Source organism: Sus scrofa, chromosome 1 (assembly GCF_054392235.1).
Source record: "Sus scrofa isolate SSC_HxYL_T2T_F1_AM1 chromosome 1, Sscrofa_HxYL_maternal_Yorkshire_Landrace_v2.0, whole genome shotgun sequence".
NCBI classification, from domain to species: domain Eukaryota; kingdom Metazoa; phylum Chordata; class Mammalia; order Artiodactyla; family Suidae; genus Sus; species Sus scrofa.
In genome coordinates, this window is record NC_139383.1 from 151,971,034 (window position 1) to 151,997,811 (window position 26,778).

Here is a 26,778-nt window from a genome sequence, read left to right on the forward strand (position 1 = left end):
GGACCTCAGTTTGCGATGAGGAGACGGTAGTGAGTTCTCACTCATTTTGTTCAGATTTTCCAAGGAATGCGTTTGTGGGTGTCATCATCGATCCGAGCACGGGCACACCCGCGGGACGGCCACCGCCACAGCCCCCACCGCCGGGACGGCCAGCCAGCTCCCTCCTGGCCGCGGCCCGCAGGCTCCCGAGCCCAACCGCGGGCAAGCAGGACAGCTCCACCCCCGGGAGCTCAGGGTGCGGGTCCGGGCGCCACACACCACCCCCCGGGGGCTACCTTGGCGCAGGCCACTGCCGCTTACCATCGCCTACCAGGTGGCCATCGATCCCGCCACCGGCCGCACGCCAACACGCCTCCCTCCGGCAGGAGGGACTGGCCTTCCCGGGGTCGCTCCCGACAGGCTCCGGCTTCCGCTCCCCGCGCTGGCCTCCGTCTCTCCGCCGCAGCAGCTGGGTGAGGGCGACAACGGACACGCGCAAGCACGCCTCAGCAAGGGGCCCGGCTGCCCAAGGCACAGGGGCCGGGCCCCCCACCGCCCAGGGCCTGTGGGCAGCCTGGCTGCCACCTGTCCCTGGCCTCCCCCCTCTCACTGGGTGCCAGCAGCCAAAGGGCCACACGAGTGGCCAGCACTGCCCCTTCGCTGGGGCGCCACAGCGCGACACGGGCTGCCGCCGCCTCGCCACACCAGGAACCGCGCCTCCCTCAGGCTCCCTAAGGCCCTGCCCACCCGCACCCCTCCCAGCTTCAGAAGAGTCCACCCCAACCCCGAGTCCGATTCCGCCCCCAGGCCCACCCTGGGGCTCTCCCTCTCACCCCGATGGGAAAACACCCTCGCTCCGGCCACCGACACTGCCTGCCCACGCAGGGAGAGACACACGCGGCCCAGAGTGCTCTGCAGGAGCCTCACCTCAGGACCGCTGACGTGCCCCTGGGGGCAAGGTCTCCGCCCCGAGAGCGGCTCCGCGGGCCCTGGACCCGGGGCGCCCATGGGCACACCTGCACTCCACCCCTGCTATCCCCAGCACGCTCTCAGGACCCCGGGCAAAACACAGACCCTTCTGCTGGACCCTCCGGGACCCCAAGGGCCCTGGAGCCTGGGCGAGACCCCGCAGGGCCGCACCTCGCCCTGACCGCCAATGGCCAGGGGCGTCCCCTGCCGCCAGGCTGTGGGCTCGGGTCGCTCGCCCTTCACCCTCCAGGCCCGCCACACCAGGCCCCCTGGCGCGCGGGACCTGGGTCCCTCAGGCAGGTCTCCCCGGGGCACCCTGGGGACACCGGAGGCCTGCCTGCCCCAAACCCCGCCCCACGGCTGCCGCCTGTCCACCGGACACAACGCAACCCGCACAGACCGCCTGCCGCCGGGCGCCCGGAGCCTGCCACCAGTTGGGCGCTCGGGCCCCACGCAAGGCACACGCCACAGCCCCGCCGCCAGCACCGGAAGGCCCGCCGGGCCCCATGGGACCCTCTCCTTTGCGTGCCACACCCATGCACACCCAGGCCTCCCTAACTCCAGCACCAGCATCTCCACGGGAGACGCACTAGACCCTGGGCCCAGCGGGACCCTCGCACCGAAACTCACGCCCCTTCCGCCGCCGCCTGCCCCCTTTCCTCCACAGCAGACTCCCTCCTTGCCACCAGCTCCCGCCCGGCACCAGCTCGGCTGGGCTCCAGTCCGCAGGCGTGGCTAGCTCTGCTGGGTATCAACATCACACTGCCTCCCACTGCGCAACTCCCTGTCCTCCCTCCCCGGGAACACGGCCTCAGCCAGGGCAGAGGCGCCGCACGGCCTCAATGCCCAGCCTCGTGTGTGGACACCTTAGCGGCCCCGGGAGCTGGCCGCGGGCTCACACTTCTCTGCCCCGCCGGCACCCATGACCGGCCAGGGCACAGGCACCCAGCTCCCATTCACGTGCCCGGGACCCCTCCGTCCTGCCTTCCACGCGCCGCCCAAATCTCTGAGGATATCCCACATCATAGCCCAGGCCGCCCTGAAGGCCCTGCCGCCCCGGGCACCCAACACTCCCCCTCACGGTGCTCTGCGCACACTGGCCCAGGACCTCTGGCCCTCCTGCACTTCTCTCGACCCCAGTCCGCGGCCGACTCGGCACCGCCCAGGGCCACCTGGCGCCCCACCGCCTCCACCTCTCTGGGAAATGCCGCAGGGGCTCCAGGGTTCTCGATGACCACCAAGGACTCTGCGAGGGAAAGGCACTGGCAGCCCCGCCGACCCCGTGAAGGCCCAGGCCAAGGCGTCCGACCCCGCCCAAACGGCCATCTCGGCAAGGCCCCCCGGCCGGCCTCCTCTCTCCCCACCAGAACCTGGGTCGGCAGTCCCGCCGAGGCCAAGGCCCCCGCTGCTCACCCGCAACCTACAGACACCCTCTGCGCCCGACACCGCGGGCAGGACCCCGCGGAGGCCTCACGGAGGCAGCCGCAGGCCTGAGAGCCCAGCGGCGCTCACACACACCGCAGGCAGCCCACCCCACACTGGGCCTGCCACTCCCAAGGCTTTCCCGCCGGGCACCGGGGCCCCGGGGCCCCGGGGCTGCCCGCGAGGAGGCCAGCCCCAAGGCTCCTCTCCCCATGGCCCTCCGCGGCCACCGGAGGCCTGCCTGCCCCCACCTGCGCCCCAGGGCTGCACGCACCCAAGGGAGCCAAGGCAACGGGACCCTCCCCCGACGTCCCCTGTGGGAGCCACGTGCCGGACCTCAGTTTGCGATGAGGAGACGGTAGTGAGTTCTCACTCATTTTGTTCAGATTTTCCAAGGAATGCGTTTGTGGGTGTCATCATCGATCCGAGCACGGGCACACCCGCGGGACGGCCACCGCCACAGCCCCCACCGCCGGGACGGCCAGCCAGCTCCCTCCTGGCCGCGGCCCGCAGGCTCCCGAGCCCAACCGCGGGCAAGCAGGACAGCTCCACCCCCGGGAGCTCAGGGTGCGGGTCCGGGCGCCACACACCGCCCCCCGGGGGCTACCTTGGCGCAGGCCACTGCCGCTTACCATCGCCTACCAGGTGGCCATCGATCCCGCCACCGGCCGCACGCCAACACGCCTCCCTCCGGCAGGAGGGACTGGCCTTCCCGGGGTCGCTCCCGACAGGCTCCGGCTTCCGCTCCCCGCGCTGGCCTCCGTCTCTCCGCCGCAGCAGCTGGGTGAGGGCGACAACGGACACGCGCAAGCACGCCTCAGCAAGGGGCCCGGCTGCCCAAGGCACAGGGGCCGGGCCCCCCACCGCCCAGGGCCTGTGGGCAGCCTGGCTGCCACCTGTCCCTGGCCTCCCCCCTCTCACTGGGTGCCAGCAGCCAAAGGGCCACACGAGTGGCCAGCACTGCCCCTTCGCTGGGGCGCCACAGCGCGACACGGGCTGCCGCCGCCTCGCCACACCAGGAACCGCGCCTCCCTCAGGCTCCCTAAGGCCCTGCCCACCCGCACCCCTCCCAACTTCAGAAGAGTCCACCCCAACCCCGAGTCCGATTCCGCCCCCAGGCCCACCCTGGGGCTCTCCCTCTCACCCCGATGGGAAAACACCCTCGCTCCGGCCACCGACACTGCCTGCCCACGCAGGGAGAGACACACGCGGCCCAGAGTGCTCTGCAGGAGCCTCACCTCAGGACCGCTGACGTGCCCCTGGGGGCAAGGTCTCCGCCCCGAGAGCGGCTCCGCGGGCCCTGGACCCGGGGCGCCCATGGGCACACCTGCACTCCACCCCTGCTATCCCCAGCACGCTCTCAGGACCCCGGGCAAAACACAGACCCTTCTGCTGGACCCTCCGGGACCCCAAGGGCCCTGGAGCCTGGGCGAGACCCCGCAGGGCCGCACCTCGCCCTGACCGCCAATGGCCAGGGGCGTCCCCTGCCGCCAGGCTGTGGGCTCGGGTCGCTCGCCCTTCACCCTCCAGGCCCGCCACACCAGGCCCCCTGGCGCGCGGGACCTGGGTCCCTCAGGCAGGTCTCCCCGGGGCACCCTGGGGACACCGGAGGCCTGCCTGCCCCAAACCCCGCCCCACGGCTGCCGCCTGTCCACCGGACACAACGCAACCCGCACAGACCGCCTGCCGCCGGGCGCCCGGAGCCTGCCACCAGTTGGGCGCTCGGGCCCCACGCAAGGCACACGCCACAGCCCCGCCGCCAGCACCGGAAGGCCCGCCGGGCCCCATGGGACCCTCTCCTTTGCGTGCCACACCCATGCACACCCAGGCCTCCCTAACTCCAGCACCAGCATCTCCACGGGAGACGCACTAGACCCTGGGCCCAGCGGGACCCTCGCACCGAAACTCACGCCCCTTCCGCCGCCGCCTGCCCCCTTTCCTCCACAGCAGACTCCCTCCTTGCCACCAGCTCCCGCCCGGCACCAGCTCGGCTGGGCTCCAGTCCGCAGGCGTGGCTAGCTCTGCTGGGTATCAACATCACACTGCCTCCCACTGCGCAACTCCCTGTCCTCCCTCCCCGGGAACACGGCCTCAGCCAGGGCAGAGGCGCCGCACGGCCTCAATGCCCAGCCTCGTGTGTGGACACCTTAGCGGCCCCGGGAGCTGGCCGCGGGCTCACACTTCTCTGCCCCGCCGGCACCCATGACCGGCCAGGGCACAGGCACCCAGCTCCCATTCACGTGCCCGGGACCCCTCCGTCCTGCCTTCCACGCGCCGCCCAAATCTCTGAGGATATCCCACATCATAGCCCAGGCCGCCCTGAAGGCACTGCCGCCCCGGGCACCCAACACTCCCCCTCACGGTGCTCTGCGCACACTGGTCCAGGACCTCTGGCCCTCCTGCACTTCTCTCGACCCCAGTCCGCGGCCGACTCGGCACCGCCCAGGGCCACCTGGCGCCCCACCGCCTCCACGTCTGTGGGAAATGCTGCAGGGGCTCCAGGGTTCTCGATGACCACCAAGGACTCTGCGAGGGAAAGGCACTGGCAGCCCCGCCGACCCCGTGAAGGCCCAGGCCAAGGCGTCCGACCCCGCCCAAACGGCCATCTCGGCAAGGCCCGCCGGCCGGCCTCCTCTCTCCCCACCAGAACCTGGGTCGGCAGTCCCGCCGAGGCCAAGGCCCCCGCTGCTCACCCGCAACCTACAGACACCCTCTGCGCCCGACACCGCGGGCAGGACCCCGCGGAGGCCTCACGGAGGCAGCCGCAGGCCTGAGAGCCCAGCGGCGCTCACACACACCGCAGGCAGCCCACCCCACACTGGGCCTGCCACTCCCAAGGCTTTCCCGCCGGGCACCGGGGCCCCGGGGCCCCGGGGCTGCCCGCGAGGAGGCCAGCCCCAAGGCTCCTCTCCCCATGGCCCTCCGCGGCCACCGGAGGCCTGCCTGCCCCCACCTGCGCCCCAGGGCTGCACGCACCCAAGGGAGCCAAGGCAACGGGACCCTCCCCCGACGTCCCCTGTGGGAGCCACGTGCCGGACCTCAGTTTGCGATGAGGAGACGGTAGTGAGTTCTCACTCATTTTGTTCAGATTTTCCAAGGAATGCGTTTGTGGGTGTCATCATCGATCCGAGCACGGGCACACCCGCGGGACGGCCACCGCCACAGCCCCCACCGCCGGGACGGCCAGCCAGCTCCCTCCTGGCCGCGGCCCGCAGGCTCCCGAGCACAACCGCGGGCAAGCAGGACAGCTCCACCCCCGGGAGCTCAGGGTGCGGGTCCGGGCGCCACACACCGCCCCCCGGGGGCTACCTTGGCGCAGGCCACTGCCGCTTACCATCGCCTACCAGGTGGCCATCGATCCCGCCACCGGCCGCACGCCAACACGCCTCCCTCCGGCAGGAGGGACTGGCCTTCCCGGGGTCGCTCCCGACAGGCTCCGGCTTCCGCTCCCCGCGCTGGCCTCCGTCTCTCCGCCGCAGCAGCTGGGTGAGGGCGACAACGGACACGCGCAAGCACGCCTCAGCAAGGGGCCCGGCTGCCCAAGGCACAGGGGCCGGGCCCCCCACCGCCCAGGGCCTGTGGGCAGCCTGGCTGCCACCTGTCCCTGGCCTCCCCCCTCTCACTGGGTGCCAGCAGCCAAAGGGCCACACGAGTGGCCAGCACTGCCCCTTCGCTGGGGCGCCACAGCGCGACACGGGCTGCCGCCGCCTCGCCACACCAGGAACCGCGCCTCCCTCAGGCTCCCTAAGGCCCTGCCCACCCGCACCCCTCCCAGCTTCAGAAGAGTCCACCCCAACCCCGAGTCCGATTCCGCCCCCAGGCCCACCCTGGGGCTCTCCCTCTCACCCCGATGGGAAAACACCCTCGCTCCGGCCACCGACACTGCCTGCCCACGCAGGGAGAGACACACGCGGCCCAGAGTGCTCTGCAGGAGCCTCACCTCAGGACCGCTGACGTGCCCCTGGGGGCAAGGTCTCCGCCCCGAGAGCGGCTCCGCGGGCCCTGGACCCGGGGCGCCCATGGGCACACCTGCACTCCACCCCTGCTATCCCCAGCACGCTCTCAGGACCCCAGGCAAAACACAGACCCTTCTGCTGGACCCTCCGGGACCCCAAGGGCCCTGGAGCCTGTGCGAGACCCCGCAGGGCCGCACCTCGCCCTGACCGCCAATGGCCAGGGGCGTCCCCTGCCGCCAGGCTGTGGGCTCGGGTCGCTCGCCCTTCACCCTCCAGGCCCGCCACACCAGGCCCCCTGGCGCGCGGGACCTGGGTCCCTCAGGCAGGTCTCCCCGGGGCACCCTGGGGACACCGGAGGCCTGCCTGCCCCAAACCCCGCCCCACGGCTGCCGCCTGTCCACCGGACACAACGCAACCCGCACAGACCGCCTGCCGCCGGGCGCCCGGAGCCTGCCACCAGTTGGGCGCTCGGGCCCCACGCAAGGCACACGCCACAGCCCCGCCGCCAGCACCGGAAGGCCCGCCGGGCCCCATGGGACCCTCTCCTTTGCGTGCCACACCCATGCACACCCAGGCCTCCCTAACTCCAGCACCAGCATCTCCACGGGAGACGCACTAGACCCTGGGCCCAGCGGGACCCTCGCACCGAAACTCACGCCCCTTCCGCCGCCGCCTGCCCCCTTTCCTCCACAGCAGACTCCCACCTTGCCACCAGCTCCCGCCCGGCACCAGCTCGGCTGGGCTCCAGTCCGCAGGCGTGGCTAGCTCTGCTGGGTATCAACATCACACTGCCTCCCACTGCGCAACTCCCTGTCCTCCCTCCCCGGGAACACGGCCTCAGCCAGGGCAGAGGCGCCGCACGGCCTCAATGCCCAGCCTCGTGTGTGGACACCTTAGCGGCCCCGGGAGCTGGCCGCGGGCTCACACTTCTCTGCCCCGCCGGCACCCATGACCGGCCAGGGCACAGGCACCCAGCTCCCATTCACGTGCCCGGGACCCCTCCGTCCTGCCTTCCACGCGCCGCCCAAATCTCTGAGGATATCCCACATCATAGCCCAGGCCGCCCTGAAGGCACTGCCGCCCCGGGCACCCAACACTCCCCCTCACGGTGCTCTGCGCACACTGGTCCAGGACCTCTGGCCCTCCTGCACTTCTCTCGACCCCAGTCCGCGGCCGACTCGGCACCGCCCAGGGCCACCTGGCGCCCCACCGCCTCCACGTCTCTGGGAAATGCCGCAGGGGCTCCAGGGTTCTCGATGACCACCAAGGACTCTGCGAGGGAAAGGCACTGGCAGCCCCGCCGACCCCGTGAAGGCCCAGGCCAAGGCGTCCGACCCCGCCCAAACGGCCATCTCGGCAAGGCCCCCCGGCCGGCCTCCTCTCTCCCCACCAGAACCTGGGTCGGCAGTCCCGCCGAGGCCAAGGCCCCCGCTGCTCACCCGCAACCTACAGACACCCTCTGCGCCCGACACCCCGGGCAGGACCCCGCGGAGGCCTCACGGAGGCAGCCGCAGGCCTGAGAGCCCAGCGGCGCTCACACACACCGCAGGCAGCCCACCCCACACTGGGCCTGCCACTCCCAAGGCTTTCCCGCCGGGCACCGGGGCCCCGGGGCCCCGGGGCTGCCCTCGAGGAGGCCAGCCCCAAGGCTCCTCTCCCCATGGCCCTCCGCGGCCACCGGAGGCCTGCCTGCCCCCACCTGCGCCCCAGGGCTGCACGCACCCAAGGGAGCCAAGGCAACGGGACCCTCCCCCGACGTCCCCTATGGGAGCCACGTGCCGGACCTCAGTTTGCGATGAGGAGACGGTAGTGAGTTCTCACTCATTTTGTTCAGATTTTCCAAGGAATGCGTTTGTGGGTGTCATCATCGATCCGAGCACGGGCACACCCGCGGGACGGCCACCGCCACAGCCCCCACCGCCGGGACGGCCAGCCAGCTCCCTCCTGGCCGCGGCCCGCAGGCTCCCGAGCCCAACCGCGGGCAAGCAGGACAGCTCCACCCCCGGGAGCTCAGGGTGCGGGTCCGGGCGCCACACACCGCCCCCCGGGGGCTACCTTGGCGCAGGCCACTGCCGCTTACCATCGCCTACCAGGTGGCCATCGATCCCGCCACCGGCCGCACGCCAACACGCCTCCCTCCGGCAGGAGGGACTGGCCTTCCCGGGGTCGCTCCCGACAGGCTCCGGCTTCCGCTCCCCGCGCTGGCCTCCGTCTCTCCGCCGCAGCAGCTGGGTGAGGGCGACAACGGACACGCGCAAGCACGCCTCAGCAAGGGGCCCGGCTGCCCAAGGCACAGGGGCCGGGCCCCCCACCGCCCAGGGCCTGTGGGCAGCCTGGCTGCCACCTGTCCCTGGCCTCCCCCCTCTCACTGGGTGCCAGCAGCCAAAGGGCCACACGAGTGGCCAGCACTGCCCCTTCGCTGGGGCGCCACAGCGCGACACGGGCTGCCGCCGCCTCGCCACACCAGGAACCGCGCCTCCCTCAGGCTCCCTAAGGCCCTGCCCACCCGCACCCCTCCCAGCTTCAGAAGAGTCCACCCCAACCCCGAGTCCGATTCCGCCCCCAGGCCCACCCTGGGGCTCTCCCTCTCACCCCGATGGGAAAACACCCTCGCTCCGGCCACCGACACTGCCTGCCCACGCAGGGAGAGACACACGCGGCCCAGAGTGCTCTGCAGGAGCCTCACCTCAGGACCGCTGACGTGCCCCTGGGGGCAAGGTCTCCGCCCCGAGAGCGGCTCCGCGGGCCCTGGACCCGGGGCGCCCATGGGCACACCTGCACTCCACCCCTGCTATCCCTAGCACGCTCTCAGGACCCCGGGCAAAACACAGACCCTTCTGCTGGACCCTCCGGGACCCCAAGGGCCCTGGAGCCTGTGCGAGACCCCGCAGGGCCGCACCTCGCCCTGACCGCCAATGGCCAGGGGCGTCCCCTGCCGCCAGGCTGTGGGCTCGGGTCGCTCGCCCTTCACCCTCCAGGCCCGCCACACCAGGCCCCCTGGCGCGCGGGACCTGGGTCCCTCAGGCAGGTCTCCCCGGGGCACCCTGGGGACACCGGAGGCCTGCCTGCCCCAAACCCCGCCCCACGGCTGCCGCCTGTCCACCGGACACAACGCAACCCGCACAGACCGCCTGCCGCCGGGCGCCCGGAGCCTGCCACCAGTTGGGCGCTCGGGCCCCACGCAAGGCACACGCCACAGCCCCGCCGCCAGCACCGGAAGGCCCGCCGGGCCCCATGGGACCCTCTCCTTTGCGTGCCACACCCATGCACACCCAGGCCTCCCTAACTCCAGCACCAGCATCTCCACGGGAGACGCACTAGACCCTGGGCCCAGCGGGACCCTCGCACCGAAACTCACGCCCCTTCCGCCGCCGCCTGCCCCCTTTCCTCCACAGCAGACTCCCACCTTGCCACCAGCTCCCGCCCGGCACCAGCTCGGCTGGGCTCCAGTCCGCAGGCGTGGCTAGCTCTGCTGGGTATCAACATCACACTGCCTCCCACTGCGCAACTCCCTGTCCTCCCTCCCCGGGAACACGGCCTCAGCCAGGGCAGAGGCGCCGCACGGCCTCAATGCCCAGCCTCGTGTGTGGACACCTTAGCGGCCCCGGGAGCTGGCCGCGGGCTCACACTTCTCTGCCCCGCCGGCACCCATGACCGGCCAGGGCACAGGCACCCAGCTCCCATTCACGTGCCCGGGACCCCTGCGTCCTGCCTTCCACGCGCCGCCCAAATCTCTGAGGATATCCCACATCATAGCCCAGGCCGCCCTGAAGGCACTGCCGCCCCGGGCACCCAACACTCCCCCTCACGGTGCTCTGCGCACACTGGCCCAGGACCTCTGGCCCTCCTGCACTTCTCTCGACCCCAGTCCGCGGCCGACTCGGCACCGCCCAGGGCCACCTGGCGCCCCACCGCCTCCACGTCTCTGGGAAATGCCGCAGGGGCTCCAGGGTTCTCGATGACCACCAAGGACTCTGCGAGGGAAAGGCACTGGCAGCCCCGCCGACCCCGTGAAGGCCCAGGCCAAGGCGTCCGACCCCGCCCAAACGGCCATCTCGGCAAGGCCCCCCGGCCGGCCTCCTCTCTCCCCACCAGAACCTGGGTCGGCAGTCCCGCCGAGGCCAAGGCCCCCGCTGCTCACCCGCAACCTACAGACACCCTCTGCGCCCGACACCCCGGGCAGGACCCCGCGGAGGCCTCACGGAGGCAGCCGCAGGCCTGAGAGCCCAGCGGCGCTCACACACACCGCAGGCAGCCCACCCCACACTGGGCCTGCCACTCCCAAGGCTTTCCCGCCGGGCACCGGGGCCCCGGGGCCCCGGGGCTGCCCTCGAGGAGGCCAGCCCCAAGGCTCCTCTCCCCATGGCCCTCCGCGGCCACCGGAGGCCTGCCTGCCCCCACCTGCGCCCCAGGGCTGCACGCACCCAAGGGAGCCAAGGCAACGGGACCCTCCCCCGACGTCCCCTATGGGAGCCACGTGCCGGACCTCAGTTTGCGATGAGGAGACGGTAGTGAGTTCTCACTCATTTTGTTCAGATTTTCCAAGGAATGCGTTTGTGGGTGTCATCATCGATCCGAGCACGGGCACACCCGCGGGACGGCCACCGCCACAGCCCCCACCGCCGGGACGGCCAGCCAGCTCCCTCCTGGCCGCGGCCCGCAGGCTCCCGAGCCCAACCGCGGGCAAGCAGGACAGCTCCACCCCCGGGAGCTCAGGGTGCGGGTCCGGGCGCCACACACCGCCCCCCGGGGGCTACCTTGGCGCAGGCCACTGCCGCTTACCATCGCCTACCAGGTGGCCATCGATCCCGCCACCGGCCGCACGCCAACACGCCTCCCTCCGGCAGGAGGGACTGGCCTTCCCGGGGTCGCTCCCGACAGGCTCCGGCTTCCGCTCCCCGCGCTGGCCTCCGTCTCTCCGCCGCAGCAGCTGGGTGAGGGCGACAACGGACACGCGCAAGCACGCCTCAGCAAGGGGCCCGGCTGCCCAAGGCACAGGGGCCGGGCCCCCCACCGCCCAGGGCCTGTGGGCAGCCTGGCTGCCACCTGTCCCTGGCCTCCCCCCTCTCACTGGGTGCCAGCAGCCAAAGGGCCACACGAGTGGCCAGCACTGCCCCTTCGCTGGGGCGCCACAGCGCGACACGGGCTGCCGCCGCCTCGCCACACCAGGAACCGCGCCTCCCTCAGGCTCCCTAAGGCCCTGCCCACCCGCACCCCTCCCAGCTTCAGAAGAGTCCACCCCAACCCCGAGTCCGATTCCGCCCCCAGGCCCACCCTGGGGCTCTCCCTCTCACCCCGATGGGAAAACACCCTCGCTCCGGCCACCGACACTGCCTGCCCACGCAGGGAGAGACACACGCGGCCCAGAGTGCTCTGCAGGAGCCTCACCTCAGGACCGCTGACGTGCCCCTGGGGGCAAGGTCTCCGCCCCGAGAGCGGCTCCGCGGGCCCTGGACCCGGGGCGCCCATGGGCACACCTGCACTCCACCCCTGCTATCCCCAGCACGCTCTCAGGACCCCGGGCAAAACACAGACCCTTCTGCTGGACCCTCCGGGACCCCAAGGGCCCTGGAGCCTGTGCGAGACCCCGCAGGGCCGCACCTCGCCCTGACCGCCAATGGCCAGGGGCGTCCCCTGCCGCCAGGCTGTGGGCTCGGGTCGCTCGCCCTTCACCCTCCAGGCCCGCCACACCAGGCCCCCTGGCGCGCGGGACCTGGGTCCCTCAGGCAGGTCTCCCCGGGGCACCCTGGGGACACCGGAGGCCTGCCTGCCCCAAACCCCGCCCCACGGCTGCCGCCTGTCCACCGGACACAACGCAACCCGCACAGACCGCCTGCCGCCGGGCGCCCGGAGCCTGCCACCAGTTGGGCGCTCGGGCCCCACGCAAGGCACACGCCACAGCCCCGCCGCCAGCACCGGAAGGCCCGCCGGGCCCCATGGGACCCTCTCCTTTGCGTGCCACACCCATGCACACCCAGGCCTCCCTAACTCCAGCACCAGCATCTCCACGGGAGACGCACTAGACCCTGGGCCCAGCGGGACCCTCGCACCGAAACTCACGCCCCTTCCGCCGCCGCCTGCCCCCTTTCCTCCACAGCAGACTCCCTCCTTGCCACCAGCTCCCGCCCGGCACCAGCTCGGCTGGGCTCCAGTCCGCAGGCGTGGCTAGCTCTGCTGGGTATCAACATCACACTGCCTCCCACTGCGCAACTCCCTGTCCTCCCTCCCCGGGAACACGGCCTCAGCCAGGGCAGAGGCGCCGCACGGCCTCAATGCCCAGCCTCGTGTGTGGACACCTTAGCGGCCCCGGGAGCTGGCCGCGGGCTCACACTTCTCTGCCCCGCCGGCACCCATGACCGGCCAGGGCACAGGCACCCAGCTCCCATTCACGTGCCCGGGACCCCTCCGTCCTGCCTTCCACGCGCCGCCCAAATCTCTGAGGATATCCCACATCATAGCCCAGGCCGCCCTGAAGGCACTGCCGCCCCGGGCACCCAACACTCCCCCTCACGGTGCTCTGCGCACACTGGCCCAGGACCTCTGGCCCTCCTGCACTTCTCTCGACCCCAGTCCGCGGCCGACTCGGCACCGCCCAGGGCCACCTGGCGCCCCAACGCCTCCACCTCTCTGGGAAATGCCGCAGGGGCTCCAGGGTTCTCGATGACCACCAAGGACTCTGCGAGGGAAAGGCACTGGCAGCCCCGCCGACCCCGTGAAGGCCCAGGCCAAGGCGTCCGACCCCGCCCAAAAGGCCATCTCGGCAAGGCCCCCCGGCCTGCCTCCTCTCTCCCCACCAGAACCTGTGTCGGCAGTCCCGCCGAGGCCAAGGCCCCCGCTGCTCACCCGCAACCTACAGACACCCTCTGCGCCCGACACCCCGGGCAGGACCCCGCGGAGGCCTCACGGAGGCAGCCGCAGGCCTGAGAGCCCAGCGGCGCTCACACACACCGCAGGCAGCCCACCCCACACTGGGCCTGCCACTCCCAAGGCTTTCCGCCGGGCACCGGGGCCCCGGGGCCCCGGGGCTGCCCTCGAGGAGGCCAGCCCCAAGGCTCCTCACCCCATGGCCCTCCGCGGCCACCGGAGGCCTGCCTGCCCCCACCTGCGCCCCAGGGCTGCACGCACCCAAGGGAGCCAAGGCAACGGGACCCTCCCCCGACGTCCCCTGTGGGAGCCACGTGCCGGACCTCAGTTTGCGATGAGGAGACGGTAGTGAGTTCTCACTCATTTTGTTCAGATTTTCCAAGGAATGCGTTTGTGGGTGTCATCATCGATCCGAGCACGGGCACACCCGCGGGACGGCCACCGCCACAGCCCCCACCGCCGGGACGGCCAGCCAGCTCCCTCCTGGCCGCGGCCCGCAGGCTCCCGAGCCCAACCGCGGGCAAGCAGGACAGCTCCACCCCCGGGAGCTCAGGGTGCGGGTCCGGGCGCCACACACCGCCCCCCGGGGGCTACCTTGGCGCAGGCCACTGCCGCTTACCATCGCCTACCAGGTGGCCATCGATCCCGCCACCGGCCGCACGCCAACACGCCTCCCTCCGGCAGGAGGGACTGGCCTTCCCGGGGTCGCTCCCGACAGGCTCCGGCTTCCGCTCCCCGCGCTGGCCTCCGTCTCTCCGCCGCAGCAGCTGGGTGAGGGCGACAACGGACACGCGCAAGCACGCCTCAGCAAGGGGCCCGGCTGCCCAAGGCACAGGGGCCGGGCCCCCCACCGCCCAGGGCCTGTGGGCAGCCTGGCTGCCACCTGTCCCTGGCCTCCCCCCTCTCACTGGGTGCCAGCAGCCAAAGGGCCACACGAGTGGCCAGCACTGCCCCTTCGCTGGGGCGCCACAGCGCGACACGGGCTGCCGCCGCCTCGCCACACCAGGAACCGCGCCTCCCTCAGGCTCCCTAAGGCCCTGCCCACCCGCACCCCTCCCAGCTTCAGAAGAGTCCACCCCAACCCCGAGTCCGATTCCGCCCCCAGGCCCACCCTGGGGCTCTCCCTCTCACCCCGATGGGAAAACACCCTCGCTCCGGCCACCGACACTGCCTGCCCACGCAGGCAGAGACACACGCGGCCCAGAGTGCTCTGCAGGAGCCTCAGCTCAGGACCGCTGACGTGCCCCTGGGGGCAAGGTCTCCGCCCCGAGAGCGGCTCCGCAGGCCCTGGACCCGGGGTGCCCATGGGCACACCTGCACTCCACCCCTGCTATCCCCAGCACGCTCTCAGGACCCGGGGCAAAACAGAGACCCTTCTGCTGGACCCTCCGGGACCCCAAGGGCCCTGGAGCCTGGGCGAGACCCCGCAGGGCCGCACCTCGCCCTGACCGCCAATGGCGAGTGGCGTCCCCTGCCGCCAGGCTGTGGGCTCGGGTCGCTCGCCCTTCACCCTCCAGGCCCGCCACACCAGGCCCCCTGGCGCGCGGGACCTGGGTCCCTCAGGCAGGTCTCCCCGGGGCACCCTGGGGACACCGGAGGCCTGCCTGCCCCAAACCCCGCCCCACGGCTGCCGCCTGTCCACCGGACACAACGCAACCCGCACAGACCGCCTGCCGCCGGGCGCCCGGAGCCTGCCACCAGTTGGGCGCTCGGGCCCCACGCAAGGCACACGCCACAGCCCCGCCGCCAGCACCGGAAGGCCCGCCGGGCCCCATGGGACCCTCTCCTTTGCGTGCCACACCCATGCACACCCAGGCCTCCCTAACTCCAGCACCAGCATCTCCACGGGAGACGCACTAGACCCTGGGCCCAGCGGGACCCTCGCACCGAAACTCACGCCCCTTCCGCCGCCGCCTGCCCCCTTTCCTCCACAGCAGACTCCCTCCTTGCCACCAGCTCCCGCCCGGCACCAGCTCGGCTGGGCTCCAGTCCGCAGGCGTGGCTAGCTCTGCTGGGTATCAACATCACACTGCCTCCCACTGCGCAACTCCCTGTCCTCCCTCCCCGGGAACACGGCCTCAGCCAGGGCAGAGGCGCCGCACGGCCTCAATGCCCAGCCTCGTGTGTGGACACCTTAGCGGCCCCGGGAGCTGGCCGCGGGCTCACACTTCTCTGCCCCGCCGGCACCCATGACCGGCCAGGGCACAGGCACCCAGCTCCCATTCACGTGCCCGGGACCCCTGCGTCCTGCCTTCCACGCGCCGCCCAAATCTCTGAGGATATCCCACATCATAGCCCAGGCCGCCCTGAAGGCACTGCCGCCCCGGGCACCCAACACTCCCCCTCACGGTGCTCTGCGCACACTGGCCCAGGACCTCTGGCCCTCCTGCACTTCTCTCGACCCCAGTCCGCGGCCGACTCGGCACCGCCCAGGGCCACCTGGCGCCCCACCGCCTCCACGTCTCTGGGAAATGCCGCAGGGGCTCCAGGGTTCTCGATGACCACCAAGGACTCTGCGAGGGAAAGGCACTGGCAGCCCCGCCGACCCCGTGAAGGCCCAGGCCAAGGCGTCCGACCCCGCCCAAACGGCCATCTCGGCAAGGCCCCCCGGCCTGCCTCCTCTCTCCCCACCAGAACCTGGGTCGGCAGTCCCGCCGAGGCCAAGGCCCCCGCTGCTCACCCGCAACCTACAGACACCCTCTGCGCCCGACACCCCGGGCAGGACCCCGCGGAGGCCTCACGGAGGCAGCCGCAGGCCTGAGAGCCCAGCGGCGCTCACACACACCGCAGGCAGCCCACCCCACACTGGGCCTGCCACTCCCAAGGCTTTCCCGCCGGGCACCGGGGCCCCGGGGCCCCGGGGCTGCCCTCGAGGAGGCCAGCCCCAAGGCTCCTCTCCCCATGGCCCTCCGCGGCCACCGGAGGCCTGCCTGCCCCCACCTGCGCCCCAGGGCTGCACGCACCCAAGGGAGCCAAGGCAACGGGACCCTCCCCCGACGGCCCCTGTGGGAGCCACGTGCCGGACCTCAGTTTGCGATGAGGAGACGGTAGTGAGTTCTCACTCATTTTGTTCAGATTTTCCAAGGAATGCGTTTGTGGGTGTCATCATCGATCCGAGCACGGGCACACCCGCGGGACGGCCACCGCCACAGCCCCCACCGCCGGGACGGCCAGCCAGCTCCCTCCTGGCCGCGGCCCGCAGGCTCCCGAGCCCAACCGCGGGCAAGCAGGACAGCTCCACCCCCGGGAGCTCAGGGTGCGGGTCCGGGCGCCACACACCGCCCCCCGGGGGCTACCTTGGCGCAGGCCACTGCCGCTTACCATCGCCTACCAGGTGGCCATCGATCCCGCCACCGGCCGCACGCCAACACGCCTCCCTCCGGCAGGAGGGACTGGCCTTCCCGGGGTCGCTCCCGACAGGCTCCGGCTTCCGCTCCCCGCGCTGGCCTCCGTCTCTCCGCCGCAGCAGCTGGGTGAGGGCGACAACGGACACGCGCAAGCACGCCTCAGCAAGGGGCCCGGCTGCCCAAGGCACAGGGGCCGGGCCCCCCACCGCCCAGGGCCTGTGGGCAGCCTGGCTGCCACCTGTCCCTGGCCTCCCCCCTCTCACTGGGTGCCAGCAGCCAAAGGGCCACACGAGTGGCCAGCACTGCCCCTTCGCTGGGGCGCCACAGCGCGACACGGGCTGCCGCCGCCTCGCCACACCCTTCCCCCAGGAACCGCGCCTCCCTCAGGCTCCCTAAGGCCCTGCCCACCCGCACCCCTCCCAGCTTCAGAAGAGTCCACCCCAACCCCGAGTCCGATTCCGCCCCCAGGCCCACCCTGGGGCTCTCCCTCTCACCCCGATGGGAAAACACCCTCGCTCCGGCCACCGACACTGCCTGCCCACGCAGGGAGAGACACACGCGGCCCAGAGTGCTCTGCAGGAGCCTCACCTCAGGACCGCTGACGTGCCCCTGGGGGCAAGGTCTCCGCCCCGAGAGCGGCTCCGCGGGCCCTGGACCCGGGGCGCCCATGGGCACACCTGCACTCCACCCCTGCTATCCCCAGCACGCTCTCAGGACCCCGGGCAAAACACAGACCCTTCTGCTGGACCCTCCGGGACCCCAAGGGCCCTGGAGCCTGGGCGAGACCCCGCAGGGCCGCACCTCGCCCTGACCGCCAATGGCCAGGGGCGTCCCCTGCCGCCAGGCTGTGGGCTCGGGTCGCTCGCCCTTCACCCTCCAGGCCCGCCACACCAGGCCCCCTGGCGCGCGGGACCTGGGTCCCTCAGGCAGGTCTCCCCGGGGCACCCTGGGGACACCGGAGGCCTGCCTGCCCCAAACCCCGCCCCACGGCTGCCGCCTGTCCACCGGACACAACGCAACCCGCACAGACCGCCTGCCGCCGGGCGCCCGGAGCCTGCCACCAGTTGGGCGCTCGGGCCCCACGCAAGGCACACGCCACAGCCCCGCCGCCAGCACCGGAAGGCCCGCCGGGCCCCATGGGACCCTCTCCTTTGCGTGCCACACCCATGCACACCCAGGCCTCCCTAACTCCAGCACCAGCATCTCCACGGGAGACGCACTAGACCCTGGGCCCAGCGGGACCCTCGCACCGAAACTCACGCCCCTTCCGCCGCCGCCTGCCCCCTTTCCTCCACAGCAGACTCCCTCCTTGCCACCAGCTCCCGCCCGGCACCAGCTCGGCTGGGCTCCAGTCTGCAGGCGTGGCTAGCTCTGCTGGGTATCAACATCACACAGCCTCCCACTGCGCAACTCCCTGTCCTCCCTCCCCGGGAATACGGCCTCAGCCAGGGCAGAGGCGCCGCACGGCCTCAATGCCCAGCCTCGTGTGTGGACACCTTAGCGGCCCCGGGAGCTGGCCGCGGGCTCACACTTCTCTGCCCCGCCGGCACCCATGACCGGCCAGGGCACAGGCACCCAGCTCCCATTCACGTGCCCGGGACCCCTGCGTCCTGCCTTCCACGCGCCGCCCAAATCTCTGAGGATATCCCACATCATAGCCCAGGCCGCCCTGAAGGCACTGCCGCCCCGGGCACCCAACACTCCCCCTCACGGTGCTCTGCGCACACTGGCCCAGGACCTCTGGCCCTCCTGCACTTCTCTCGACCCCAGTCCGCGGCCGACTCGGCACCGCCCAGGGCCACCTGGCGCCCCACCGCCTCCACGTCTCTGGGAAATGCCGCAGGGGCTCCAGGGTTCTCGATGACCACCAAGGACTCTGCGAGGGAAAGGCACTGGCAGCCCCGCCGACCCCGTGAAGGCCCAGGCCAAGGCGTCCGACCCCGCCCAAACGGCCATCTCGGCAAGGCCCCCCGGCCTGCCTCCTCTCTCCCCACCAGAACCTGGGTCGGCAGTCCCGCCGAGGCCAAGGCCCCCGCTGCTCACCCGCAACCTACAGACAGCCTCGGCGCCCGACACCGCGGGCAGGACCCCGCGGAGGCCTCACGGAGGCAGCCGCAGGCCTGAGAGCCCAGCGGCGCTCACACACACCGCAGGCAGCCCACCCCACACTGGGCCTGCCACTCCCAAGGCTTTCCCGCCGGGCACCGGGGCCCCGGGGCCCCGGGGCTGCCCTCGAGGAGGCCAGCCCCAAGGCTCCTCTCCCCATGGCCCTCCGCGGCCACCTGAGGCCTGCCTGCCCCCACCTGCGCCCCAGGGCTGCACGCACCCAAGGGAGCCAAGGCAACGGGACCCTCCCCCGACGGCCCCTGTGGGAGCCACGTGCCGGACCTCAGTTTGCGATGAGGAGACGGTAGTGAGTTCTCACTCATTTTGTTCAGATTTTCCAAGGAATGCGTTTGTGGGTGTCATCATCGATCCGAGCACGGGCACACCCGCGGGACGGCCACCGCCACAGCCCCCACCGCCGGGACGGCCAGCCAGCTCCCTCCTGGCCGCGGCCCGCAGGCTCCCGAGCCCAACCGCGGGCAAGCAGGACAGCTCCACCCCCGGGAGCTCAGGGTGCGGGTCCGGGCGCCACACACCGCCCCCCGGGGGCTACCTTGGCGCAGGCCACTGCCGCTTACCATCGCCTACCAGGTGGCCATCGATCCCGCCACCGGCCGCACGCCAACACGTCTCCCTCCGGCAGGAGGGACTGGCCTTCCCGGGGTCGCTCCCGACAGGCTCCGGCTTCTGCTCCCCGCGCTGGCCTCCGTTTCTCCGCCGCAGCAGCTGGGTGAGGGCGACAACGGACACGCGCAAGCACGCCTCAGCAAGGGGCCCGGCTGCCCAAGGCACAGGGGCCGGGCCCCCCACCGCCCAGGGCCTGTGGGCAGCCTGGCTGCCACCTGTCCCTGGCCTCCCCCCTCTCACTGGGTGCCAGCAGCCAAAGGGCCACACGAGTGGCCAGCACTGCCCCTTCGCTGGGGCGCCACACCCTTCCCCCAGGAACCGCACCTCCCTCAGGCTCCCTGAGGCCCTGCCCACCCGCACCCCTCCCAGCTTAAGAGTCCACCCCAACCCCGAGTCCGATTCCACCCCAAGGCCCACCCTGGGGCTCTCCCCCTCACCCGATGGGAAAACACCCTCGCTCCGGCCACCGACACTGCCTGCCCACGCAGGCAGAGACACACGCGGCCCAGAGTGCTCTGCAGGAGCCTCAGCTCAGGACCGCTGACGTGCCCCTGGGGGCAAGGTCTCCGCCCCGAGAGCGGCTCCGCGGGCCCTGGACCCGGGGCGCCCATGGGCACACCTGCACTCCACCCCCGCTATCCCCAGCACGCTCTCAGGACCCCGGGCAAAACACAGACCCTTCTGCTGGACCCTCCGGGACCCCAAGGGCCCTGGAGCCTGGGCAAGACCCCGCAGGGCCGCACCTCGCCCTGACCGCCAATGGCGAGGGGCGACCCCAGCCGCCAGGCTGTGGGCTCGGGTCGCTCGCCCTTCACCCTCCAGGCCAGCCACACCAGGCCTCCTTGGGGCAGGGGGCCTGGGTCTCCCAGGCAGGTCTCCCCGGGGCACTCTGGGGACACCGGAGGCCTGCCTGCCCCAAACCGCGCCCCATGGCGGCTGCCTGTCCACCGGACACAACGTAACCCGCACAGACCGCCTGCCGCCGGGCGCCCGGAACCTGCCACCAGTTGGGCGCTCGGGCCCCACGCAAGGCACACGCCACAGCCCCGGCGCCAGCACCGGAAGGCCCGCCGGGCCCCATGGCACCCTCTCCTTTGCGTGGCACACCCATGCACACCCAGGCCTCCCTACCTCCAGCACCAGCGTCTCCACGGGAGACGCACCAGGCCCTGGGCCCAGCGGGACCCTCGCACCGAAACTCACGCCCCTTCCGCCGCCGCCTGCCCCCTTTCCTCCACAGCAGACTCCCTCCTTGCCACCAGCTCCCGCCCGGCACCAGCTCGGCTGGGCTCCAGTCCGCAGGCATGGCTAGCTCTGCTGGGTATCAACCTCACACTGCCTCCCAATGCGCAACTCCCTGTCCTCAATCCCCGGGAACACGGCCTCAGTCAGACCAGGGGGGCCGCACGGTCTCAACGCCCAGCCCCGTGTGTGGACACCTTAGCGGCCCCGGGAGCTGGCCGCGGGCTCACACATCTATGGCCCGCCGGCACCCATGACCGGCCAGGGCACAGGCACCCAGCGCCCATTCACGTGCTTGGGACCCCTCTGTCCTGCCTTCCACACGCCGCCCAAATCTCTGAGGATATCCCACATCATAGCCCAGGCCGCCCTGAAGGCACTGCCGCCCCTGGCACCCAACTCTCCCCCTCACGGTGCTGTGCGCACACTGGCCCAGGACCTCTGGCCCTCCCGCACTTCTCTCGACCCCAGTCCGCGGCCGACTCGGCACCGCCCAGGGCCACCTGGCGCCCCACCGCCTCCACGTCTCTGGGAACTGCCGCAGGGGCTCCAGGCTTCCCGATGCCCCCCAGGGACTCTGCGAGGGACAGGCACTGGCAGCCCCGCCGACCCCGGGAAGACGCAGGCAAAGGCATCCACCCCGCCCAAACGGCCATCTCGGCAAGGCCCCCCGGCCGGCCTCCTCTCTCCCCACCAGAACCTGGGTCGGCAGTCCCGCCGAGGCCAAGGCCCCCGCTGCTCACCCGCAACCTACAGACAGCCTCTGCGCCCGACACCGCGGGCAGGACCCCGCAGAGGCCTCACGGAGGCAGCCGCAGGCCTGAGAGCCCAGCGGTGCTCACGCACACCGCAGGCAGCCCACCCCACACTGGGCCTGCCACTCCCAAGGCTTTCCCGCCGGGCACCGGGGCGCCGGGGCCCCGGGGCTGACCGCGAGGAGGCCAGCCCCAAGGCTCCTCTCCCCATGGCCCTCCGGGGCCACCGGAGGCCTGCCTGCCCCCACCTGCGCCCCAGGGCTGCACGCACCCAAGGGAGCCAAGGCAACGGGACCCTCCCCCGACGGCCCCTGTGGGAGCCACGTGCCGGACCTCAGTTTGCGATGAGGAGACGGTAGTGAGTTCTCACTCATTTTGTTCAGATTTTCCAAGGAATGCGTTTGTGGGTGTCATCATCGATCCGAGCACGGGCACACCCGCGGGACGGCCACCGCCACAGCCCCCACCGCCGGGACGGCCAGCCAGCTCCCTCCTGGCCGCGGCCCGCAGGCTCCCGAGCCCAACCGCGGGCAAGCAGGTCAGCTCCACCCCCGGGAGCAGAGGGTGCGGGTCCGGGCGCCACACACCGCCCCCCGGGGGCTACCTTGGCGCAGGCCACTGCCGCTTACCATCGCCTACCAGGTGGCCATCGATCCCGCCACCGGCCGCACGCCAACACGCCTCCCTCCGGCAGGAGGGACTGGCCTTCCCGGGGTCGCTCCCGACAGGCTCCGGCTTCCGCTCCCCGCGCTGGCCTCCGTTTCTCCGCCACAGCAGCTGGGTGAGGGCGACAACGGACACGCGCAAGCACGCCTCAGCAAGGGGCCCGGCTGCCCAAGGCACAGGGGCCGGGCCCCCCACCGCCCAGGGCCTGTGGGCAGCCTGGCTGCCACCTGTCCCTGGCCTCCCCCCTCTCACTGGGTGCCAGCAGCCAAAGCGCCACACGGAGTGGCCAGCACTGCCCCTTCGCTGGGGCGCCACACCCTTCCCCCAGGAACCGCACCTCCCTCAGGCTCCCTGAGGCCCTGCCCACCCGCACCCCTCCCAGCTTAAGAGTCCACCCCAACCCCGAGTCCGATTCCGCACCCAGGCCCACCCTGGGGCTCTCCCCCTCACCCGATGGGAAAACACCCTCGCTCCGGCCACCGACACTGCCTGCCCACGCAGGCAGAGACACACGCGGCCCAGAGTGCTCTGCAGGAGCCTCAGCTCAGGACCGCTGACGTGCCCCTGGGGGCAAGGTCTCCGCCCCGAGAGCGGCTCCGCGGGCCCTGGACCCGGGGCGCCCATGGGCACACCTGCACTCCACCCCCGCTATCCCCAGCACGCTCTCAGGACCCCGGGCAAAACACAGACCCTTCTGCTGGACCCTCCGGGACCCCAAGGGCCCTGGAGCCTGGGCAAGACCCCGCAGGGCCGCACCTCGCCCTGACCGCCAATGGCGAGGGGCGACCCCAGCCGCCAGGCTGTGGGCTCGGGTCGCTCGCCCTTCACCCTCCAGGCCCGCCACACCAGGCCGCCTTGGGGCAGGGAGCCTGGGTCTCCCAGGCAGGTCTCCCCGGGGCACTCTGGGGACACTGGAGGCCTGCCTCCCCCAAACCGCGCCCCATGGCGGCTGCCTGTCCACCGGACACAACGTAACCCGCACAGACCGCCTGCCGCCGGGCGCCCGGAACCTGCCACCAGTTGGGCGCTCGGGCCCCATGCAAGGCACACGCCACAGCCCCGGCGCCAGCACCGGAAGGCCCGCCGGGCCCCATGGCACCCTTTCCTTTGCGTGGCACACCCATGCACACCCAGGCCTCCCTACCTCCAGCACCAGCGTCTCCACGGGAGACGCACCAGGCCCTGGGCCCAGCGGGACCCTCGCACCGAAACTCACGCCCCTTCCGCCGCCGCCTGCCCCCTTTCCTCCACAGCAGACTCCCTCCTTACCACCAGCTCCCGCCCGGCACCAGCTCGGCTGGGCTCCAGTCCGCAGGCGTGGCTAGCTCTGCTGGGTATCAACCTCACACTGCCTCCCACTGCGCAACTCCCTGTCCTCCCTCCCCGGGAACACGGCCTCAGCCAGGCCAGGGGCGCCGCACGGCCTCAACGCCCAGCCCCGTGTGTGGACACCTTAGCGGCCCCGGGAGCTGGCCGCGGGCTCACACTTCTATGCCCCGCCGGCACCCATGACCGGCCAGGGCACAGGCACCCAGCGCCCATTCACGTGCCCGGGACCCCTCCGTCCTGCCTTCCACGCGCCGCCCAAATCTCTGAGGATATCCCACATCATAGCCCAGGCCGCCCTGAAGGCACTGCCGCCCCGGGCACCCAACTCTCCCCCTCTCGGTGCTGTGCGCACACTGGCCCAGGACCTCTGGCCCTCCCGCACTTCTCTCGACCCCAGTCCGCGGCCGACTCGGCACCGCCCAGGGCCACCTGGCGCCCCACCGCCTCCATGTCTCTGGGAACTGCCGCAGGGGCTCCAGGCTTCCCGATGCCCCCCAGGGACTCTGCGAGGGACAGGCACTGGCAGCCCCGCCGACCCCGGGAAGACGCAGGCAAAGGCATCCACCCCGCCCAAACGGCCATCTCGGCAAGGCCCCCCGGCCGGCCTCCTCTCTCCCCACCAGAACCGGGGTCGGCAGTCCCGCCGAGGCCAAGGCCCCCGCTGCTCACCCGCAACCTACAGACAGCCTCTGCGCCCGACACCGCGGGCAGGACCCCGCAGAGGCCTCACTGAGGCAGCCGCAGGCCTGAGAGCCCAGCGGTGCTCACGCACACCGCAGGCAGCCCACCCCACACTGGGCCTGCCACTCCCAAGGCTTTCCCGCCGGGCACCGGGGCGCCGGGGCCCCGGGGCTGACCGCGAGGAGGCCAGCCCCAAGGCTCCTCTCCCCATGGCCCTCCGGGGCCACCGGAGGCCTGCCTGCCCCCACCTGCGCCCCAGGGCTGCACGCACCCAAGGGAGCCAAGGCAACGGGACCCTCCCCCGACGGCCCCTGTGGGAGCCACGTGCCGGACCTCAGTTTGCGATGAGGAGACGGTAGTGTGTTCTCACTCATTTTGTTCAGATTTTCCAAGGAATGCGTTTGTGGGTGTCATCATCGATCCGAGCACGGGCACACCCGCGGGACGGCCACCGCCACAGCCCCCACCGCCGGGACGGCCAGCCAGCTCCCTCCTGGCCGCGGCCCGGAGCCTCCCGAGCCCAACCGCGGGCAAGCAGGTCAGCTCCACCCCCGGGAGCAGAGGGTGCGGGTCCGGGCGCCACACACCGCCCCCCGGGGGCTACCTTGGCGCAGGCCACTGCCGCTTACCATCGCCTACCAGGTGGCCATCGATCCCGCCACCGGCCGCACGCCAACACGCCTCCCTCCGGCAGGAGGGACTGGCCTTCCCGGGGTCGCTCCCGACAGGCTCCGGCTTCCGCTCCCCGCGCTGGCCTCCGTTTCTCCGCCGCAGAAGCTGGGTGAGGGCGACAACGGACACGCGCAAGCACGCCTCAGCAAGGGGCCCGGCTGCCCAAGGCACAGGGGCCGGGCCCCCCACCGCCCAGGGCCTGTGGGCAGCCTGGCTGCCACCTGTCCCTGGCCTCCCCCCTCTCACTGGGTGCCAGCAGCCAAAGCGCCACACGGAGTGGCCAGCACTGCCCCTTCGCTGGGGCGCCACACCCTTCCCCCAGGAACCGCACCTCCCTCAGGCTCCCTCAGGCCCTGCCCACCCGCACCCCTCCCAGCTTAAGAGTCCACCCCAACCCCGAGTCCGATTCCACCCCAAGGCCCACCCTGGGGCTCTCCCCCTCACCCGATGGGAAAACACCCTCGCTCCGGCCACCGACACTGCCTGCCCACGCAGGCAGAGACACACGCGGCCCAGAGTGCTCTGCAGGAGCCTCAGCTCAGGACCGCTGATGTGCCCCTGGGGGCAAGGTCTCTGCCCCGAGAGCGGCTCCGCGGGCCCTGGACCCGGGGCGCCCATGGGCACACCTGCACTCCACCCCCGCTATCCCCAGCACGCTCTCAGGACCCCGGGCAAAACACAGACCCTTCTGCTGGACCCTCCGGGACCCCAAGGGCCCTGGAGCCTGGGCAAGACCCCGCAGGGCCGCACCTCGCCCTGACCGCCAATGGCGAGGGGCGACCCCAGCCGCCAGGCTGTGGGCTCGGGTCGCTCGCCCTTCACCCACCAGGCCAGCCACACCAGGCCTCCTTGGGGCAGGGGGCCTGGGTCTCCCAGGCAGGTCTCCCCGGGGCACTCTGGGGACACCGGAGGCCTGCCTGCCCCAAACCGTGCCCCATGGCGGCTGCCTGTCCACCGGACACAACGTAACCCGCACAGACCGCCTGCCGCCAGGCGCCCGGAGCCTGCCACCAGTTGGGCGCTCGGGCCCCACGCAAGGCACACGCCACAGCCCCGGCACCAGCACCGGAAGGCCCGCCGGGCCCCATGGCACCCTCTCCTTTGCGTGGCACACCCATGTACACCCAGGCCTCCCTACCTCCAGCACCAGCGTCTCCACGGGAGACGCACCAGGCCCTGGGCCCAGCGGGACCCTCGCACCGAAACTCACGCCCCTTCCGCCGCCGCCTGCCCCCTTTCCTCCACAGCAGACTCCCTCCTTGCCACCAGCTCCCGCCCGGCACCAGCTCGGCTGGGCTCCAGTCCGCAGGCGTGGCTAGCTCTGCTGGGTATCAACCTCACACTGCCTCCCACTGCGCAACTCCCTGTCCTCCCTCCCCGGGAACACGGCCTCAGCCAGGGCAGGGGCGCCGCACGGCCTCAATGCCCAGCCCCGTGTGTGGACACCTTAGCGGCCCCGGGAGCTGGCCGAGGGCTCACACTTCTCTGCCCCGCCGGCACCCATGACCGGCCAGGGCACAGGCACCCAGCTCCCATTCACGTGCCCGGGACCCCTCCGTCCTGCCTTCCACGCGCCGCCCAAATCTCTGAGGATATCCCACATCATAGCCCAGGCCGCCCTGAAGGCACTGCCGCCCCGGGCACCCAACACTCCCCCTCACGGTGCTCTGCGCACACTGGCCCAGGACCTCTGGCCCTCCTGCACTTCTCTCGACCCCAGTTCGCGGCCGACTCGGCACCGTCCAGGGCCACCTGGCGCCCCACCGCCTCCACCTCTCTGGGAAATGCCGCAGGGGCTCCAGGGTTCTCGATGACCACCAAGGACTCTGCGAGGGAAAGGCACTGGCAGCCCCGCCGACCCCGTGAAGGCCCAGGCCAAGGCGTCCGACCCCGCCCAAACGGCCATCTCGGCAAGGCCCCCCGGCCGGCCTCCTCTCTCCCCACCAGAACCTGGGTCGGCAGTCCCGCCGAGGCCAAGGCCCCCGCTGCTCACCCGCAACCTACAGACACCCTCTGCGCACGACACCGCGGGCAGGACCCCGCGGAGGCCTCAAGGAGGCAGCCGCAGGCCTGAGAGCCCAGCGGTGCTCACACACACCGCAGGCAGCCCACCCCACACTGGGCCTGCCACTCCCAAGGCTTTCCCGCCGGGCACCGGGGCCC

The 26,778-nt window shown here is 72.1% G+C and overlaps 10 non-coding genes across 10 annotated transcripts; all 10 read right to left on the reverse strand.

Moving 5' to 3' along the window:
• Positions 1–94, reverse strand: LOC146406655 (small nucleolar RNA SNORD116). The gene has a single exon (XR_014833883.1). It is a non-coding gene; the product is annotated as a small nucleolar RNA SNORD116 (small nucleolar RNA).
• Positions 95–2,702: 2,608 nt separating this feature from the next.
• Positions 2,703–2,796, reverse strand: LOC146406656 (small nucleolar RNA SNORD116). Its single transcript, XR_014833889.1, has one exon. It is a non-coding gene; the product is annotated as a small nucleolar RNA SNORD116 (small nucleolar RNA).
• A 2,608-nt stretch (positions 2,797–5,404) lies between these two features.
• LOC146406657 (small nucleolar RNA SNORD116) lies at positions 5,405–5,498 on the reverse strand. The gene has a single exon (XR_014833897.1). It is a non-coding gene; the product is annotated as a small nucleolar RNA SNORD116 (small nucleolar RNA).
• A 2,608-nt stretch (positions 5,499–8,106) lies between these two features.
• On the reverse strand, positions 8,107–8,200 carry LOC146406658 (small nucleolar RNA SNORD116). The gene has a single exon (XR_014833898.1). It is a non-coding gene; the product is annotated as a small nucleolar RNA SNORD116 (small nucleolar RNA).
• A 2,608-nt stretch (positions 8,201–10,808) lies between these two features.
• Positions 10,809–10,902, reverse strand: LOC146406659 (small nucleolar RNA SNORD116). The gene has a single exon (XR_014833904.1). It is a non-coding gene; the product is annotated as a small nucleolar RNA SNORD116 (small nucleolar RNA).
• A 2,607-nt stretch (positions 10,903–13,509) lies between these two features.
• LOC146406660 (small nucleolar RNA SNORD116) lies at positions 13,510–13,603 on the reverse strand. Its single transcript, XR_014833906.1, has one exon. It is a non-coding gene; the product is annotated as a small nucleolar RNA SNORD116 (small nucleolar RNA).
• Positions 13,604–16,211: 2,608 nt separating this feature from the next.
• Positions 16,212–16,305, reverse strand: LOC146406661 (small nucleolar RNA SNORD116). The gene has a single exon (XR_014833907.1). It is a non-coding gene; the product is annotated as a small nucleolar RNA SNORD116 (small nucleolar RNA).
• A 2,616-nt stretch (positions 16,306–18,921) lies between these two features.
• Positions 18,922–19,015, reverse strand: LOC146406662 (small nucleolar RNA SNORD116). The gene has a single exon (XR_014833910.1). It is a non-coding gene; the product is annotated as a small nucleolar RNA SNORD116 (small nucleolar RNA).
• A 2,581-nt stretch (positions 19,016–21,596) lies between these two features.
• Positions 21,597–21,690, reverse strand: LOC146406663 (small nucleolar RNA SNORD116). Its single transcript, XR_014833911.1, has one exon. It is a non-coding gene; the product is annotated as a small nucleolar RNA SNORD116 (small nucleolar RNA).
• Positions 21,691–24,272: 2,582 nt separating this feature from the next.
• LOC146406664 (small nucleolar RNA SNORD116) lies at positions 24,273–24,366 on the reverse strand. Its single transcript, XR_014834442.1, has one exon. It is a non-coding gene; the product is annotated as a small nucleolar RNA SNORD116 (small nucleolar RNA).
• Positions 24,367–26,778: the final 2,412 nt, after the last annotated feature.